The following is an 11,647-nucleotide window of genomic DNA, read 5'->3' as shown; positions in this document are numbered from 1 at the left end:
TCTGCTCCAACTTTTGTCACAGCCAAGTACAGGTTTTCTTCTTCTCCATGTCCTTTAACTTCACATCACTGCAGAGGAAAGATTTTCTGTTAGCCAGCTGGCTTTAATGCATGTGGATGTCGTTCCAAAAGATGTGCTATGGCTCAGTCACATGTCATCGGTTTTCTGGAGGAACCACTCGGTGACATTCTAGGTGCAGTGTTATACAGGAGGGTCGACTAGATGGACATAATGGTCCTTTCTGACCTTAAATTTTTTCTGCTGCTAGGAAGAGAACTTCGGACATTTTTTCTCTCATTCTGAAAATAATTTAATCCAGTCCAAAGAATTTCATCTTCCATTGTGTCTTCAGCACCTTTCATAGCAGTTACTGGAAAAGACAGGGCAGTTTAGGTGATGGTGCAGATAGTCTAACTAGTTTAGGCTCTCAGGCCAGACACCCACAGGTGAACGTCATTATCTGGAGCAGTCTCTCTGTATGGACCGTGTCCCTCTCCTCCTTGGCTCTTATGAAAGCAAGGTGCTCTTTGCTCCTCCTTACCCCATCTCCAAAAGCTCCTGCATGGTCCTCTTCCTTCTGGCCCACTGCTGGCCACTTGTAGCACCTGCAGTCCCAGGCAGCAGGCTTGGCCCAGCAGGTGTGGAAGTGTCTTCCAGTGGAATGAAACACAGGCTATATTCATTGTATTGCCATATGGTAGGGAGGAGAGAGAGAAAGAATCTCCTACTTTGCTTTCTGTCTGCCCACAAGATCATGATTTGCAATACTGTGGGATGCTTCTATATCTCTCTTTCATAAATTCTTATGTACACTCCATCTCACTTCTGCCCTTGGAAGATTCACACACGCACAAGCCCAACTGATGCAGGTGTGTGAGTAACCCTCATTTTACTTTAAATGAATATAAAAATTAAGATGCTGGATCTGGCTGATTCAGGGAAGGCTGAAGTTGTGTTTTGGGGACATTCACCAATACTGGCTCTGACTTTGTTTGTGGCAGAGGAAGCCCTTAGTATCTTAGAAATACTGGAAAACCTAGACATTTTCAAGGCATGTGGTGAGATCCCATCAAAGTATGCAGAGGAGCTATTCAGAGAAATGGTGCATGTACAGCACATCAGTGAGTGCAAAGCTTTATAAAGCTACCGGGGACAGGGGGAGGGTGATCTACAAAAGTTCTCCCTACTCAGATATCTGAAAAAGTCATCTAGAATTCATGCTCCATGAAAAACTTCCAAACCTCGCCTTCCAGGAGCAGAAGGAAATCAGGATGAAAATTAACACACTCTTGTGTTAGAATGCAGCCTTCTGCAGGCAGCAGAGTGGATTCTCTCCAACCTTTCTCCCAAGCCCAGCAACAGAAAAGCCAGGATGACACAGGATAAAAGAAGGCCTGCTGCACGAAGCATCATCTAAAGTCGCCTTCCAAGGAGTTAAGGAGAAGCCAAGATTAAAACAGATTCAAAATTCACATTGTTACTGCTAGGTGGGGTAATAATTTCCTACCCAAAATATGCATCTGCAGCATTAGATCAATGTAGCCAATGTAGCAAAAAGCTCTACTTGCAAAAATAGGCCTTCAGGCCTGCTGAGCTTGTTAGCCATTAACAGTATGGAAAGCTGTAACTTCAAGGTTCTCCCACTCTGTTTGGACTTGTGATGGAAAATACAAACCCCAAACTGGGCAAGAAGGGGTTAAGGAGCTGCTCTGGTTTCAGCCAGCCCCACCCCAACACACCTTCAGGGGATACACAGACTGGGGGAGGATTTAAAAGGGAGCAGAACAGCTCACTTGAAAGCTAGAGAATCTGTAGCCTTCCTCAAAGAAGGGAAATAGCCACACTGGCTCTAGAAAGAGCAGGAGCAGCACAGACAGGTGAGCTTCACCCAGACCAAGAGAATGTCCCAAGAAGAATAGACTGCTTGCTGAGCCATTTCGCAGCCAGGGAAGAAAGAGGCAAGAACCTGCTGCAGGAGAGACCTTCTTCAATCCAGTCCCAGCTACTAAGAGTCATCTTGGGGGAAGAGAAGGATTTCAGGCAGTGAAGACCATCAGAGGGGTGTCCCCTCCTGGGCTAAAGAGAACAAATGCTGAGTTACAGGGGATTGTTCCTGCTATGATAATGAGCAGAGCTGGCTTTAGGCCAATTTGCCCAATTCCCCTGAATCAGGCCCCATGCCTAAGAGGGCCCCGCGCCCAAGCCCCAGTACAGCATACCGGCAACAGCCGGTGCGCCGCACCCGGGTGGCCCAGCTTCCCCAGGAAGCAATTTAAAGGGCCTGGGGCTCTCAGCAGGCCCTTTAAATTGCCACCAGAGCCCCACTGCTGGAGCCCTGGGGTAGGGCTGCAGGGCTCAGGGGGCTGTTGCTTCTGCCGCCCCGGCCCTTTAAATAGCCGCTGGAGCCCCACTGCTTCCCCAGGGCTCCCGCGGCTATTTAAAGGGCTGGGGCGCTAGAAGCAGGGGAGCCCTGGGCCCTTTAAATAGGCCCTGGGCTGCTGCTGCTGCTACCCTGGTGGGGGAGGGAGGAGGAGGGGGCACTTACTGTACAGGGTAGGCTGTACCCCCTGTACCCGCACTCCCTGCCCACAGCCAGCCCCTGCTGCACCCCCTGCCCACACCAGCCTCGCACCCCCTGCCCCGCCTGAGGTGTACAATAAAGTTCCTCTTAACCAACTTGGTATTTATAATATATGATGCAATGTACATAATATATAATTTTGTTGTTAATTATATAGTTATGGAAAGTAAATAATACATGGAAAAAATGAGAGGCATTTTTACATGGGGTTTTTTTTTTTAGTCATCCCTGCCGGGGCCCCGACGAAAATGTTTGAATTGGGCCCCGCACTTCCTAAAGCCGGCCCTGATAATTAGATAGTGTAAAAATGACATTCAACAGCTATTATTTGTTGTTTTTAACTCTAAACACCCCCACCCCCAACTCCACCAAAAGTTGTCTACCCTCCCTTCAGAGAATGCCCAGTGTCACCTTTGTTCAATTGCCTTTTTTCATGTGGTGGGGGAAGGAGGCTGCTGGAATGAATTTTACAAACACTTTTTGCAGTGTTCCCCAGCTCTCCTTGGGGGCATGTTCTGATTGCAGGGAGTGTGGTGGTTTATTTCCTATTCTCCAGAGCTTTACCATGGGGAGACTGTTGCTTGTTCAGATACTTTGATGGATTTATTTCTCTGGTACTGGATGGATCTGCTGTTGTTTATGGTGTGTTCTGGCAGGATTATATAGGGGTTTGGCTCATCCTGAGCTCTTCTTTGTGAAGAACCTTGAGCATGTCACAAGCTGGAAAAAATCCTGATCTCTGGTATTCTGGGAAACTAGGTAAACTTTGTGTGTGTGTAACAAAAGAAATATTTAATAAAAGCTGAAGGTTACAGAGGCCTTGTAGTTCTAGGCAATGTCTGTGTCTCCCTTACCTTTCTTTTTGCAGCATAAATGGGTTGTGCCTACCCCCATGTGGCTCTTTCGGAGTGTTGCAAGCAGTTTATTTGTTAGATGCCACAATTACTGCTCTCGCAGAATAAGGGGATTCATATAATGGAATGGGAAAAGAGAAGCGATGTAAGCATGGAATTACTCACAAATAAATAATAGTTTGTTCTAGTCATTTCTTCCCCACCCCGTGTTTTCTCTTGAGGTATGCTCTGTTTCTAGCATGACTAGCTTTTTGCGAGGAGTGGTTTGGGAAATCTCTTGACTGATAGAGGTAGGACTCTGCCTTCATTTATATAGGGTTATTTCGAAAGCACTCTATGATCTCACAGGGATGCAATTGCTACAAGACTCTTGTACATGGGCCTCAATTCTACAAAATTATGTATGTGGCTTAATTTTACTGAGCTGAATGATACTAGGCAAAATTAAGCATGTGCCTAAGTGTTTGCAGCATCAGAGCATTAATTATCCCATCTTCAAATACGATACATTTTTTTTGGCCTGTTGTTAAAGTTCTTGTTTCCTACAAAAATCCACTAACCCCCGTAGTCTTTATGTTGAACTATATGTTGCTGCTTGTACATGAAGCTCATTTGTCACAATGAGTGTCTCAAGATTGCAGTAACGTAAGAACACATGAACCTTACCACTGGTGTAGCAAAAAATACATATCAAAGCAGTGCTGGGAGCAGAGGCAGATCATAGTTTTGTGGGTCCCTGGGTCAGAGCAAGTGGGGCCCCTCCCCATCCCTTCCACTTGTAGTCATCCTCTCCCACCCCTCTCCCAGCGCTCCTGCTGGGGAAATGGGGTTGGAGCACAGGAAAGCCCATTTTTCCAGGGGCCCTGATTGGCTGGGGTCCCTGGGCACGGGCCCCATTGGCCCAGTGGCTAATATGCCAATGGCTGGGAGAGCCCCCCAAATTCAGACTTTCGATAAATATCCTCAAACTTGGACACTTATCTGAACCTATAGAGCCACCGCTCTACTAAACGTACCCTCTAGCAGTTGTTGTCTTGTCTTGTTAGGAGGGACACTTAGCCTCCTCGACAGTGTGAGTTGGAGCAGCCAGGAAGCCATCTCCTTCCTCATGCTGCCCCATGCAGACACAATTCTATTCCGCCCCATCTTTGATAATGGAAATTAGCAGGGACAGAAGCACCATGGGGTGGAGCAGTTAGGAATTCTAGTTTCTGATCCCTTCCTCAAGATGCTTGCTGCAAGGTGCGTGCAGAATGTACAGCCCAGAGACAGAAGCAGAACAGTTTTAGCCAGGCTTAGAACAGCAAGCAGACCTCCCTCCTAAACTCCAGAGCATTAAATATCCAATGTCTGATAAATACACAGACATGCGCTCACACACAAACCAAAAACTAATTGAGCTACATGTTGCATAAGTAAACAAGAGACAGTTTGCTTTAGTTACCTGTATTTTTAAGTACTTGGGAGAGGGGACATGGATCAGTGCTCCCATCCCATTCCCCCCTGTCAGTACCCAGGTTGAGGAAGCTAATGATCCAACAATAGGACCAAATTTGGTGATTAATCCTGGTCACGTGCCACCTGGGGTATGTTGTGCGTATGCTAAGAAGAAGAATACTTGGGAGGTGCTCAGATACTGCAGTGATGCAATCTAAGGGAGTCAAGGGCAATTCTAAGCCAGAGTGTAACACTCAGTGAGGTGGGTAGACATTCCCATCCCCCTTGTTGCGCCTCTGCATTTTTAGCTCCTCATGAACTTGTTTTCTCTCGGCCTTTCTGCTTTCTTTTCTGTTTCTCTCTGTAACATCAGCTCACCACCTTGTTTTCATATAATCAAAATGCCAAAGTAGCAGACTAACACTGAGTCAGAGCCTTCAGGAAGGATGTTGTTTGTTTTGCTTAAAACAATTGGAGTTCCAGGAACATACTACATCCTTTTCAGATACTGTATGAGACAATGTTTCCAACTCTCACAATCTTCTTGCAACACTGTTATAATATTTGGTGTTTTTCCAAAAGTCCCACCTCCTGGAATCCTGTAATTACATGAGAATCTCAGCTTTCAATTTTTTTAAACTAGTAAGTTTCTAGCTTTCTGGTGGCAGAGAAAAGTATGAAAATGCACCATAAAGGTTCAAAAGCCAGAAGGCAAATAAAAAGAATCCCACATTTTTTCATTTTAGAAAAAATCTCATGATTTTGGGGCCCTGACTCATGATTTTGGAATGCCTTGGTTTGACAATACATACCAGTGAATAAACACCAAAAGACATTTCAAATGAAGTCCAATTACATTTCTATGCTAGATGGCAGTATTGCTCTTCCCTTTTGCTCTTCCCAAAATAATGTGCAGTATCATACTATCTAACAGACAATTTAGCATTATTTTTTTTTGGTTTGGGATGTAACTGAACATAATGTAGTATAATGTAATTTCTGCAAAATTAGAACATTTTGTGCCTAATGAAGCCTCATTTTTAATATTCTTAATACCATAACAGCATTATTGAACATGTGTATATAATCAGTTACAACATCAGAGGAAACAGAGAGGTTATAGTCAAAGTTGCATGGCTTTAACTCATGGTGTGATTTTTAAATTGGTTTAATTAACCAATTCTAGACAAGGCTATAGTGCTTGGAACATTAAGGAGGTTTATATTTTGTACGGCCTTCTCTTTTATAAGAGCATTTATGTGTCTGGTCAGAATATTTGGTCTAGTAGTTGCTGCTTCATTTGCATAAGTTTAAAAATGTTGCCATTAATCATTTTAAACAGCAGCACAGGAAAAGGAAGACATGAAGCTTGTTTTGTGACGTGTTTGTCTTGGTAAATCCTGTATTACAACATTCTAGTTCATATATATTTTTTTCTCAACATTTTTAGTAACACCGACTCTATATTAGGCCTGGTCTACACTAAGCGTTTATACCGAATTTAGCAGCGTTAAACCGAATTAACCCTGCACCCGTCCACACAACAAATCCCTTAATATCGATATAAAGGGCTCTTAATACTGATATCTGTACTCCTCCCTTACGAGGGGAGTAGCGCTGAAATCGGTATTGCCATGTCGGATTAGGGTTAGTGTGGTTGCAATTCGACGGTATTGGCCTCTGGGAGGTATCCCACAGTGAACCATTGTGACCGCTCTGGACAACAATCTGAACTCAGATGCACTGGCCAGGTAGACAGGAAAAGCCCCGCGAACTTTTGAATTTCATTTCCTGTTTGCCCAGCGTGGAAAGCTGATCAGCACAGGTGACCACGCAGTGCTCATCAGCACAGGTAAACATGCAGTCTGAGAATCGAAAAAGAGCTCCAGCATGGACCGCACGGGAGGTACTGGATCTGATCGCTAAATGGGGAGATGATTGCGTGCTAACAGAACTCCGTTCAAAAGACGAAAGGAAAAAACATTTCAAAAAGTCTCCAAGGCCATGATGGAGAGAGGCCACACCAGGGATTCAGTACAGTGCCGTGTGAAAGTTAAGGAGCTCAGACAAGCCTACCAGAAAACCAAAGAAGCAAACGGAAGGTCCGGGGCAGGGCCTCAGACATGCTGCTTCTATGCTGAGCTGCATGCAATTCTAGGGGGATCCGCCACCACTATCCCATCCCTGGCCGTGGATTCGGAGGTGGGGGTGGTAATCTCAGCCATGGCTGAGGATTCTGCGGACGGGGAAGATGAGGAGGAGGAAGAGGAGGACGAGCTTGCAGTGAGCACACAGAACTCCGTTCTCCCCAACAGCCAGGACCTTTTTCTGAGCCGGACAGAATTACCTTCCTAGCCTTCCCAAGCCACTATCCCAGACAATGAAGCCATGGAAGGGACCTCTGGTGAGTGTACCTTTGTAAATATAATACATGGTTTAAAAGCAAGCGTTTTTTAATGATCAATTTGCCCTGAGGACTTGGGATGCATTCGCGGCCAGTACAGCTATTGGAAAGGTCTGTTAACGTGTCTGGGGATGGAGCAGAAATCCTCCAGGGACATCTCCATGAAGCTCTCCTGGAGGTACTCCAAAAGCCTTTGCAGAAGGTTTCTGGGCAGCGCAGCCTTATTCCATCCTCCATGGTAGGACACTTGACCACACCATGCATGTAGCAAGTAATCTGGTATCATTGCATGACAAAGCCTGGCAGCGTATGGTCCCGGTGTTTGCTGGCATTCAAGCAACATCCGTTCTTTATCTTGCTGTGTTATCCTCAGGAGAGTGATATTGTTCATGGTAACCTGGTTGAAATATGGGAATTTAATTAAGGAGACAGAGGTGGCCTTTCCTACTGGGCTGTTTGTCTGTGTCTGAAAAAAAATCCTTCCCTGCAGTTAGCCAAGTGGCAGGAGGAGGTGTGGGGGTGTGTGCGATTGGCGCTGAGCTTTTTCGTGTTTGGCTAGCAGGGATCTTCCCTGATACCAGCCACACGGTGGGAGAGGGGTAAAGCGATCATCCCAGAGAATTGGATGGGGGCAGTTCTGGTGCTGCACGTTAACAGGAAAGAAGCAGCACTCAACGGGCTTTGCTTGCTATTTGGGAAAGGAGGGCGCTGGATATATGAAGGCTGCAGAAGCTGAAAGACAATGGCTTACCATGGCTGCATGCAAGCTGAATTCTGTTGCCTGGACCTGCGTCTGTGATCTCTAACACCAAAGCCGCAGACACTCAATATTAAGATGCAAAATGCGACCTTGTACTGAAATCACATATGCAATGTAATGTGCATAGTGTTGTTCACCGTGAAAGAGTATAATCATTGTTCTGTAAAATGTATCTTTTAAAATACTTCTCTCCCTTTTTTCCCTCCCTCCTGCAGCTGCAAATTTTTCAAGCCTCCCTCCTCCATCCCAAAGGCTATCTCAGATAAGGCGGCGGAAAAAAAAGATGTGAGACGATATCCTCAGAAATCATGGCAGTGACCCGCAATGAAAGAGCTCATCTAAATGAGTGGAAGGACGTGGTATCAAATTACAGGAAAGATGCCAGTGAACGTGAGGACAGGAGGGACGCTCGAGATGAGAGGTGGCGGCAGGAAGATCAGAGGTGTAGGCAAAAAGATCAGCGGTGGCAGGATGCAACGCTGGGGCTGCTGCGTGATCAAACTGACATGCTCCGGTGTCTGGTGGAGCTTCAAGAACGGCAGCAGGATCGCAGAGTGCCACTGAAGCCCCTGTATAACCACCCTCCCTCCTCATCATGTTCCATAGCCTCCTCACCCAGATGTGTAAGAATGCGTCGGGGGAGGCTCCGTGTACCCGCCCACTCCACCCCAGTGGACAGCCCAACCAAAAGGCTGTCATTATTTTGAAAACATTTTAGTGGCCTTTTCCTTCCCTCCTATCCTCCTCCCAAACCCCTTCCAGGCTACCTTGTCAGTTCTCTCCCTCTTTTTATAATGAATTAATAAAGAATACATGATTTTTAAACGATAGTGACTTTATTTCCTTAAGCAAGCTGTAATCAAAGGGGGAGGGTGGGTTGCTTACAGGGAATGAGTCAATCATGGGGGCGGGCTTTCATCAAGGAGAAACAAACACAACAGTCACACCGTACCCTGGCCCATGATGAAACTGGTTTTCAAAGCTTCTCTGATGCACACCGCTTCCTGGTGTGCTCTTCTAATCGCCCTGGTGTCTGGCTGCGCCTAATCAGTGGCCAGGTGATTTGCCTCGGCCTCCCACCCTGCCATAAAGGTCTCCCCCTTACTCTCACAGAGGTTGTGGAGCACACAGCAAGCAGCAATAACAATGGGGATATTGGTTTGGCTGAGGTCTGAGCGAGTCAGTACGTGCGCCAGCGTCCCTTTAAACGGCCAAATGCACATTCTACCACCATTCTGCACTTACTCAGCCTGTAGTTGAACAGCTCCTGACTACTGTCCAGGCTGCCTGGGTATGGCTTCATGAGCCATGGCATCAAGGGGTAGGCTGGGTCCCCCGGGATAACTACAGGCATTTCAACATCCCCAACTGTTATTTTCTGGTCTGGAAAGTAATTCCTTTGCTGCAGCCATTTAAACAGAGTAGTGTTCCTGAAGACGCGAGCGTCATGAATCCTTCCTGGCCATCCGACGTTGATGTTGGTGAAACGTCCCTTGTGATCCACCAGTGCTTGCAGCACCATGGAAAAGTACCCCTTGCGGTTTATGTACTGGGTGCCCTGGTGCTCCAGTGCCAAGATAGGGATATGGGTTTCATCTATCGCCCTGCCACAGTTAGGGAATCCCATTGCAGCAAAGCCATCCACTATGACCTGCACATTTCCCAGAGTCACTACCTTTTGTAGCAGCAGCTTAGTGATTGCTTTGGCTACTTGCATCACAGCAGTCCCCACAGTAGATTTGCCCACTCCAAATTGATACCCGACTGACCGGTAGCTGTCTAGCATTGCAAGCTTCCAGAGGGCTATCGCCACTCGCTTCTCAACTGTGAAGGCTGCTCTCATCTTGGTATTCTGGCATTTCAAGGCAGGGGAAAGCAAGTCACAAAATTCCATGAAAGTGCCCTTACGCATGAAAAAGTTTCGCAGCCACTGGGAATCGTCCCACACCTGCAACACTATGCGGTCCCACCAGTCTGTGCTTGTTTCCCGGGCCCAAAATCGGTGTTCAATGGCTAGAATCTGCCCCATTACCAGCATGATCTCCAAAGCGCAGGGGCCCGCGGTTTGAGAGAATTCTCTGTCCATGTCCTCATCATTCTCTTCGCCACGCTGCCGTAGCCGCCGCCTCCTCACCTGGTTTTGCAGGTCCTGGTTCAGCATAGACTGCACGAGAATGTGCAAGGTGTTTACAACGTCCATGACTGCTGTCTTGAGCTGAGCAGGCTCCATACTTGCTGTGGTATGGCGTCTGCACAGTTCACCCAGAAAAAAAGGCGCGAAACGATTGTCTGCTTCTGCTTTCACAGAGGGAGGGGTGAGGCTGTACCCAGAACCACCCGCGACAATGTTTTTTGCCCCATCAGGCACTGGGATCTCAACCCAGAATTCCAATGGGCGGGGAGACTGCGGGAACTATGGGATAGCTATGGGATAGCTACCCACAGTGCAACGCTCCGGAAATCGATGCTAGCCTTGGTACATTAACGCACACCACCGAATTAATGTGCTTAGTGTGGCCGCATGCACTCAACTTTATACAATCTGTTTTAAAAAACCAGTTTCTGTAAAATCGGAATAGCCCCGTAGTGTAGACATACCCTTAGACTGTACTGATTGTAGTTAGTGTGGCAGGGGTCTGCCTTTGATAACTCACTGAAATGGCAGTGTGCAGATTCCTGGAGGAAGTTGGACTGAATGGTGATTCTGGGGCCCCCAAAGATGCACATGCTGGATTGGTAGCTCCATCACCTTTTGAAGATGGGGCAGTGTGCTCTATGTTCTTGCTTAGCCACGTCAGTTCACGGGGTAGCTTTCCCATGGCCTCCCCAGCAAGTCCTATATATTTGCCAAAAGTACATGGTTTTTCTGCAGGGGAGAGAGGAAATGATTTCACTCAAATAGAATCTGGAATGTGAGTCCAGTGGAGCATTTCACTGGTAACATCCTATGCTCTTCAAAGAAGAGTTTCCAGGCTCTGGATTATGATGGTGGCAAACCTCTCTGTTGAGCTTCTTGTAAGTGGGCTATAACTAAAAGACAAATTACTTACAATATCTTGGTTACTATTCCTTTTGCCTAGTTTTTTGCTTAGGCCAGCTCTATACTTGAGAAGTTTTGCCAGCATAGCTGGTTAAGGGTGCTTTTTTTATGTATATAATTTTTACACCATAGCTGTGCCAGCAAAAGCCATAAGGTAGATGCAGTTCTACTGGCAAAAAATGTACTTTTGCTGGCATAGCTAATTTTGCTCAGGGGACTGGAATAAGCAGTACTAGTAAATACACTCTTTTGCCAGTATAACTGCATCTACACGAGGGAGGGAGGGTGGTACTGTTATAGGTATACTGTCAAACTTTTAAGTGTAGACAAGGCCTTAGTAAGAGGTGTTTCACCAACAGAAAGACCATGACCATTACGCACTCGCAGTTGATCATTATTGTTGTATCATGCCCGTAGGTGCTCGTTAACTATGGGTTAACACAGCTTGATGTGGTTTCCATCACATACAGGTTCAAGTTCAGTGGCCCTGATCATGCTCCTTTGGCTGCTTGCCCACTCTAACAGACAAGAGTCTAACTTATGTATAGTGCTTGGTGAAATTTTTTGATCA

This window comes from Mauremys mutica, chromosome 2, assembly GCF_020497125.1.
Source record: "Mauremys mutica isolate MM-2020 ecotype Southern chromosome 2, ASM2049712v1, whole genome shotgun sequence".
NCBI lineage: Eukaryota > Metazoa > Chordata > Testudines > Geoemydidae > Mauremys > Mauremys mutica.
This window is presented reverse-complemented; position numbering follows the sequence as displayed.